The sequence below is a fragment of the Argiope bruennichi genome, chromosome 8 (assembly GCF_947563725.1).
Source record: "Argiope bruennichi chromosome 8, qqArgBrue1.1, whole genome shotgun sequence".
Taxonomy (NCBI): domain Eukaryota; kingdom Metazoa; phylum Arthropoda; class Arachnida; order Araneae; family Araneidae; genus Argiope; species Argiope bruennichi.
Genome location: NC_079158.1, coordinates 19,478,439 through 19,487,474, shown reverse-complemented (window position 1 = coordinate 19,487,474; position 9,036 = coordinate 19,478,439). Strand labels below are relative to the sequence as shown.

The following is a 9,036-nucleotide window of genomic DNA, read 5'->3' as shown; positions in this document are numbered from 1 at the left end:
GCGTCATTGAAGGGGTTTATTAAAACGATTTTATTTGCCTAGTTGCTAATTTAGTTAAATATTACGAATTCTTTAGAATATAAATGACAATTATTAATTCCTTCACACATAGAATTGCTGTGTTTTCTATTTGCTTCATTATGCTCAATTTGTCTTTCTAATATTCGAAAAGAACTGGGCATCTGCTTGAATAACGTTTATTTCCAAATGTTTTCATAATTAAAATTACATTTTCATAGAATGAGTGAAGCAAAAATAAGTGTTAAAATGTTAAACTAAATTGATCATTTGCTTTTGTCTAAAACTATGAAACGAGAAGCCTAAATATGCCCACTGCATGCTGTTAAAAATGTCTTAATTCATAGCAATTTGTATCCATTTTTCTTCGTTATTTTTTCTTCGGTATTGTATTGAAAGTAGCTGCCACTTCTTAAATGTCTTTAGTTTTATTAATGTGTTTTATTTTTATAAATGTTTTTTAATACTTATGGCCAGTCACTGGCATTTGTGTTTTTTATTAATAAAACTTATTCTTTCAGGCAAGTGGCATCATTTTGTTGACTTATTTCATCCATTCATCTCTACATCATTTTGTTGATTCATCATTTCATCCATCCATCTCTACATCAATGTAAGTTTTATTCAAATTTCAATTTTTTTTTGTGATGGATTGGCCAAATATATAAGTGTACTTCACTAATAAAAAAAATATTTCAAGTAGTTACTATATAAAAAAACATTTACTAGTATCTACCGAAATGAGAAGGTGGTATCGGTTTTGTTTTTGGGGAATTTTCTTGCGCAAGAGTCTGCTGAAATCGTTGTTGTCTAATTGCACTAAAAAGTTTTGGATAGGAGGATAACATGTTGGAGGTCCAATTCCGACATAAAGTTATATGTAAATTTTAAAGTATGGCCTTATGAAAGGCCTTATATGGCATACTCTATTCTTAAATATAAAATTGTCTTGTTTATGTAGCGTGCAAAATTTTTAATTGATTTTCTAGGGTCATAATTATGTGGTCCAATTGCAATAATCATCGGATGATTTAACAATGAATTAAGAATGCAATAGATTAATTGGCTTATGTGCTTGAAATTTTCACATATTCTGTAATATGTGGCGGTGATTTCTCTCTTTAAACCGCATTAATACTAGACCTTGGGACAGGTTAGAAATGCCATGTGTGTTTAATGTCTTTATTCCCAGGATTCGTGTAAGGGCGTTTTATGCTTCGTCGTAAAATGAAGAAACCCGAGTATGCATTTTAGATGGCTTTTATTTAAATGTTTGAAACTAAACTTTGACACAGAATTACAAGGTCATATACCAAATTTAATTTATATAGATTGCGTTTTTGAGTTCTTGCGTGAGAATGAATGTACCAAAAGACGGTCAAGCATTAAACAGGTTTCAGTCGAAATCGAGTACGGATCTGCACTGTAAGGGCGCCAATCATGTATCAGATTCGATACATGGAACTCTCTAAATTCTGTAATTGTTTCTTTGTACTCAAACTTCCGTTAACGGATTTTGAATAGAAATTGATGTAAATTAATAAACTTGATTTACAAACTTCACGCGAAATTTTTTTTTTTTTCATCTGGCTCTTGAGTATTTTTGAGTTATACGACTTCAAAAATGATTTCATCGGACTAGAAGTATGAAATGTGGGGGATTCGTCAAAATTTCGAGCATGAACTTTTTAATGATTGCAATAAATTCTCTTTGCTTACTTCTTATTCAAGAATGTAAAAAAAAAAAATGATTGCTAAGATTTTTGTTGCTCTTAACTACATAATATTTTTAAAATTCGATAATTTGTGGAATTTTTTAAATCAATTTGATATTTGGTTCCAATTCATGAGCATTTAGCGATTACTTGGCTTGAAACCATTTCTACTATTTATGAAAGTCAAGTCGTTGTCAGACTGTATCGAAGTATCTGACTCCGAAACGGAGAATAACGTTATTTTGGATTACAATAGATTAAACTGACAGATGGAAAAATTGACGGATTGTTAGAACCTAAAGACGAAATTAAAGCATAAGCAAAAAATATATTCGCATATTTTTAAATTTTGCTTCCTGGTAAAACTTGTAACAATTTTCCTCTTGTTTAATGCAAATCATTGTCCCATTTTTCAAAATTTTTTCTGAATTTATTATTAAATGGAATTTCGGAGAATATGAAATAAATGGCGGATGATCCATCTAAATATTCAAAACATTGTTACTTCTGTTTTAATTATGACAATTTTATTGTTTTTTTACATTATCATATAAATATCAAATATAATTTATATTTGCTTATTTAATAGTTTTAATACTTTTCCTATTGTTTCTATATTTATTTTAGCCAAGATTCTTAGATGATATTTTACTGAAAACGATAGGTTTTTTTTTTGTTTATTAGTGTGTTTTGTAATTTTGTATTTCTAAAATTTTTGATTAGATGATTAAAAAAATGTCATTAGATCACTAGTTTCAAATGATAATATTTATTCTAGACTGTTCTCTAGCACTTTCTGTAATTATGCGTTATTTTAAAAGATAGAATAATCAATTTAAATCTAATCTTCGACAAATTTATTTTCAAAAGTTTTAGGAGACATAATGACGCAACATAGTTTTTTACATAACTTGATCGTTTCTTAGTTTGATTTTAGTCTCGTAAAATTTCGGTACTAGTTATAATGTACCAATTATTTTCAATTGTCCTGTTGTAAATATGCTTTTATTTGACAGTGAATTTTAATCATAAAGTGAATAATTACAAAATTTTATGTAAAAGAACATTGATGAAGGTAAGTAGTTGCATATTGTGTAAGCTTCCTAGACTGTATGAAAGCAGTTTATACCGTCATGTGAGTATTTTGAATTACAGCTTTAATTGTGGATATATGCCTTTTGCATTTCTATGGCCATTGTGATAAATAAGCGTCCTTCAGAATCTAATTCCCTTAGTTGTTAAAAAATACCATCGACTAAAGCCAAACCCAGTCCTCTAAAATACATTATATTCATTATTTTTCTTTATATTGTTGAATTCCCGGATTGCCTTTCATCTGGGTTGAAGAATGATGCATTATTAAAATTGGTATATTTTAGAATAAATTATTTCTATTTTTTGAATAGAGAGGTTAAACTATTACATTAGACTGCAAGCTGATCAATAGAAACGTTTTTTTAAGTATTTGATAGAAGAAATTTCATGTATTAGAATATAGTGATAGTGTATCAAGTACAAATAGTCAATTCTTATCCGTTTCCTTACGTTCAAATAAATCTTGGATAAATTTACTAAAACTGAGCCTCCGCTTAAATAATACAAACGTCAAGACCGCGCAGTCGTGGTTTACTATAAATAATTAAAAATAAGTATACCTTCACAAAGCTGCTAAAATAAAAATGTAACCTAAAATAAAGCATTAATATTCTAAGCTAAAAATATGAGGCTAAGGTAAATTTATTGAGTTAGAACGCCCATGCTTAGGGACACAAAAGGTTCAATTCGTCACTGGAATAATGAGATATTAAAAAGTTTCAGATATTAAATTTTAAAGTTAATTTATATGTGAAGATCATACATAAAGGACATCGTTAAAATCACACTTTCTAAACACTAATGAATGAGTGAATTTGGTGTTCGAGGAATCTCCTGTTAATAATAAAAATATCAGATAAAAATAAACAAGTTTCTACTTAAAAATAAGATGCATTTTGCGTAAAATCTTTTTAATATTCATTTACAGTGATTATTAAACTGGAAAAACTTGAAAAGAGGATTTTCTAAATTAACTTTAAAAAAACCCAATTACGCCTAGTAATTTTTTTTATAATGAGCACTATTTTATAATAAAAGGACAATTCAGGATTCTTATTAAATATAGGAACAAATAATAGATATATATATACGATCTTAAGATAATTCAGGACAATCATAGGCGTCTTCTCTCTAAATTGTCCCAATTTATATTTTTCAAAAATATCTTTCGAGCAATAAACAACTCGGTTATCGGCAATAGGTACAAATTCTGTTTTTCAGTCATTTCTTTGAGGACTTTTTTAATTGCTGTGATTGAATTGCTGCTTACCTATTTTTTTCTATTTAAATAACCCAGAAAGTCCATTTAGGAACTATTTTATCATTGAAGGTTCAAGAGTTTTAGTCGGTAATAATTTTGCTGTTGAGCTTACCAAGATCCCAAGCGTTTTTCCTAGTTTTTGTTTAGCCTCCTTCGTGAAAATTGAGCTAATTTGATCAGAAATGTCATAGAATGAAGTCATACATTTTTATCGATATTTAATTGCTCTATGCCATCAGCAAAGATGCCAAAATTTCTTTAAACGAATATATTCTTGTATCAATATAAACCATTCATTTGAGAACTTTTTCAGTTGTATTTAACGATGAATTGCTGCAGAATGTTAGCTGGAAAAAATATTTTGCCGTTTGAATTGTTTTAAGTATGTTTAAAATGACCAATGGAATACTAAAATGAAAACTGTTTATCCTATCGTATTCAATATTTTTTTCAAAAAGTGTTAAATATTATATACAATATTTTTAATTGTTATTAATCTTATTCAGTTATTGTCTCTTTCTTTTGCATATGCAGGAAAAATTTACTTCTCAATTCGTAAATGAGTATTCATTATTGTCAAATTCATAGTTAGACTCAGTTATATTCATTGATTTTTCATAAAAGTTGGCTTTATTAAAATAATTGCAAGGTGATATGTATCAATCTACAAAGATAGTAAAATCATTAATTTAAAGTATGTTTAGCCGAAGTTTCAAGATCAAAACGTTTACCATACTTTCGCATCAGGAATAGATAGTTGCGGTTTAAAAGACTGCGTATACGGATTTGATGCTTTTAAAAATATTTAGCTCTTAAATTAGGTGAAAACTACAATGTTACCTCGTTTAAGGAAAAAATTCTTTTGGATGATAGTTTGGATCAAATTTGCTTTGTTTTGCCATAATTGCATCTAAATTGTGCAATAACTAATATTTTCAAATATTTTTCATATTTAGAAAATTAAGATTAAGAACTTTTAAAAAAATAGCCCTTTTTAGAAAGTTTTCCGTTAATATTTAATTTTGCTGTACATTTTTTAAAAACTCTTATAAAATCTTTATTAAAATTAGATTTGATTTTGGAAGAAGAGAATTTTTTTTTTGTAAAATTTCAATCGGTCAAAAATCGGATGTTCCATTTTTATTCTTAAAACTTTTTACTGCTACAATTTTTGACATTTTAGTGGAGACGATTTCGAAAAATTGAAATTGAGAACTTTAAAGGTTTAAATACAAATTTTATAATACCGACTTATATAAAATGTTTTTCTCTATAATAAACAAGCATGTTTAAATCGGAAAGTAGCAATTTAATAATTGTTACTATATCAATATAATTAGTAATTGTTAAGCAAAAATTAAAAAAAAAACTTTTTATTTGATAACATTTTTCTAGTCGACGAATTTACAAAGTCATTCTCCTTTATATTAAATTATTTTAAAAGCAGTGAAATAATTGTAAGCTATTAAATAAATAAGGAAAGTCTTGAAACAGGTCGGCTGTTTTCAGGAAGATGTGGAATAAAAAAACACTGCAAAAATTTGAATCGCAAAATTTTTTGCTGGAAACAGTGCTGTAATGTAAAGAGCTATTCCAAATATTGACTTTGAAATTTTTAGTTGTATCCGCAGTGTCTTTAATTTTAGTTTAATCAACGAATTTGACTCTCAGATTTTGAAATCTCTTATAAATTGATTTATTTGAAACATCCGATTTATCGTCTTTGTCTTGACATTTCACATAAAAAATTTCTCATTGAAAATCTTTTAATTGACATTTCATTAAATTAAAAGAACATTTTCAAACCTTTTCGAAATTTAAGTAATAAAGGAATTGTTTTGATACCTTTAAAAATGCTAGCTGTTTTTGTTTTGTAAAATTATCCCAAATAAGGAGCGACGATAACACCTACCAAAACAATTGCATCACCGACTAAATATTTTTCGAATTTTTCGAAGACTTAATCAAAAGTTTAGAAATGGTTTGAAAATTTTCATTCCAACGGTTTTTAGGGTATCAAGTTCCATACAGATATGACCTTAACAATTAAAAAAATTTAATCTGTAAATAATATTTTGAATTATAAATATATCAGCGCTTGGCATTTAATTTTTGGACCCTGTTTTCTTCAAAAAACGAACGAATGAATGTATCTTAATCTGCGTTGCCTTCTAAATAACTGAATCCTTTCTCTTCTGTTAAAATGAAAAAAGGAATTTAAATGTAAAAATTTCACATTTAAGTCTATTACTGAAAATAATAGTCGAGTTTGAGGATTGATTTTTAAAATTCTTTTCAACATATTCTTTTTGAAAAATGTAGATCCGTTTTGCATAAGCTTTAAGAAATCTCTTATTTTCCTTGTTTGTAAAATTTTGCAAGTTTCAAAAGTTATCCTTTTGATCGGAGTGCATTCTAAGAAAATGCCATGTATTAGTTATTTCAAAGAAGTTGCGAGTTTTTTTAGTAAACTGAATTAAAACAGTAGAATTAATCATTTTCTCAAGTGTCACTTGTGCTTGAATGATATTTAGAGCTTATAAAATAAAATTTATAAACAGCAAATAAATCATTTGTAGATGTTAAACTTCGTTAAAAAATATTCAAATTTTCCAAGGCTCACTCACTTAAACTAAAATTTTTAACTCTGTAATCTAAATAGAATGCTAAGAAATCTCAACTATTAGCATCTAATGTAAACGGTATATAATTTTTACTGGCAATTTTATCGTTAAATTATTTGTATAAGCTATGAAAGGGGGGGGGGAATAAACATGATTTAAAGAAATGACTGAGATGTCTCTCTATACGTAAGAGAATAATATCACAATAATATGTTAATAAATATCGGAAAATTCGCAAAAATAAAGAACTTGATTCGCTAGTGGAGAAATAATTTGATTTCAAAAATGTTTTGTATGGCTTAATCGAATGAATACTTAAATGAATGAAGAACGGTTAATTAACCCTTTTATCAAAACGGCTCTTAGTGTAGGATTTTGTTACGACAGTAAAGTCAGAAATTAATTAATGTAAATCTGAAGTTATATTTTTGTGTAGGATGAAAATCCTACTCGGAATTATTAGCGAACATTTAGGGAATGTAGCTTCAAAATAAGCAGTAATTCAGCGAAAATAACAAAAATGCACAAATGAGGGGAAAAAAACCTATCGTAAATTTACACACACTCAAAAACAACATAAAGTCTACCCAAATTAATTGAATAATTATTATACTACATTTGTATAATTAGTAATTGTACAAGCAGACCTAAAGTTTTTCGATTTAAGACTAGTTGATCAGAAACAGGGAAGAGATTGTAAATGTCTATCCATGGGAAATGATTGTACAAAAAAATTTCCGAAAATGATTTGCTCCATTTCTGTAGTTTTAGTATTCGCATTTTTTCCAATTGCTCATCGGAATGCAAAAGGTTTATTTTGTAATAGTGTCAATACATTTATTTGTAGTGTAATCTCATTTAAAAATATATGTAATGCAGTGTGTATTTTTAACGCAGTTATTTAACTACGCATGAGTAAGTAAAAGGAAATTCTTTCTCTAATCGGTGTGACGCTTCTTCCCGTGTCGCTCTGTTGTTGTTCTCGTTCCGTTGGAGCGATGCATTCGACGCGACAGTCCTCGAGAAGGAACAAATCGATTTCTAAGTGTTGGTCAAGCATGAACTTCTGTTTCTGCAACGCGTTTTATCTAGTGGGAAGGACTGAAAATTTGAGATTACACAAAGGTGGAACGAATTTGAATCTCGTATTTTTACAAGACGTTGGGCTACAGTCTTGGATCAGAATTTGGAACCCTTTTTAACTCATTCACTGCTAGATACGTTAAGAATGATTTTCTAATGTGTAGTCATTTGAGAATTATCGAAAATAATGCATTCTGCGAAATCCTCTTTACTTGAATTTCGCCTAGGTTGAATTTGTATCCCAAATGAAAATGTGAATATTTCTCATTTAATTTCGTTGAAGATAATAAATTTGGTTTATATTGGGGAAAAAATAGTGTTGATCCTTTAATGAATTTCTTGTTATAGTTACGCTAAATGTAAATTTGTTGATCGTTTGAAATGCATATAAAAGATATGTACTGAAAAACGAACAATATTCCTTATTAACAAATAGCCGTGAGTTTAAAGCACGGTATAGGATCAAACGTCTTCTCTCCAACACTCAAAATTTAGGAAGAATCGAATGAATATAACAGCTTAAAGTAATTTTTTTCTTATACAAATGATATATAATGCTCTATTTTATTTAGAATTTTATAATATTAATGTGTATATATATATATATATATATATATATATATATATATATATATATATATATAAATACGCAAAGTAGCATCCCTTAAAGTAACTTTAGAGTTTCTTGGAAAGAGACGCGTAATTCTTTCTGCAACTGTTTGGAGATCCTTTTTTCCATATCACCACCTATTATTTCTTTTCCTATTCAGTTTAAAAATAAAGCAAATCTAACTGCACAGAACTCGCCCTCGAACAATTTCGCATGGCAAATTTTTGAATTTCAAAACTGATATACATATGTTAATTTTTCTCTGCTGTTTTGTTGTTAACGCCATTTATTACTAGAACTACTAATAGCGCTACTACATTTATCTGAAGTCATGTAATTAAAAGAATAACTATTTGAAAAAAGTATTCGAAGCTCTTGATTAATTAAACTGAGAATTCAGAAACAAAATTCAAAGAAATTTATGGGAATTATTGGAATAAAATTAACTCTAGAGGGCAACTCTCTTCTGAACTCACAAGAAAGGTTTGCGATGGCTTTGAGAAACTTACAAAGGCTGTCGAATTTTCGATTCGTATGAGTTCAGTGTTATTCATGTAAATTAAGTGCTTAAATAATATTGACTATTCCAAAATAAAAAATACCATACAATCACAGGAAGATCTAAAAGTG

At 28.0% G+C, this 9,036-nt stretch overlaps 1 protein-coding gene across 1 annotated transcript in view; it reads left to right on the top strand.

Annotated features, from left to right (window-relative positions):
• The first annotated feature begins 538 nt into the window (after positions 1-538).
• LOC129980591 (sterol O-acyltransferase 1-like) overlaps positions 539-9,036 on the top strand; it is a 97,143-nt gene continuing 88,645 nt past the window's right edge. The window contains exon 1 of the mRNA XM_056090971.1: positions 539-631. The gene's annotated coding sequence lies outside the window, so the exon portion shown is untranslated. The remainder of the gene's footprint in view (positions 632-9,036) is intronic.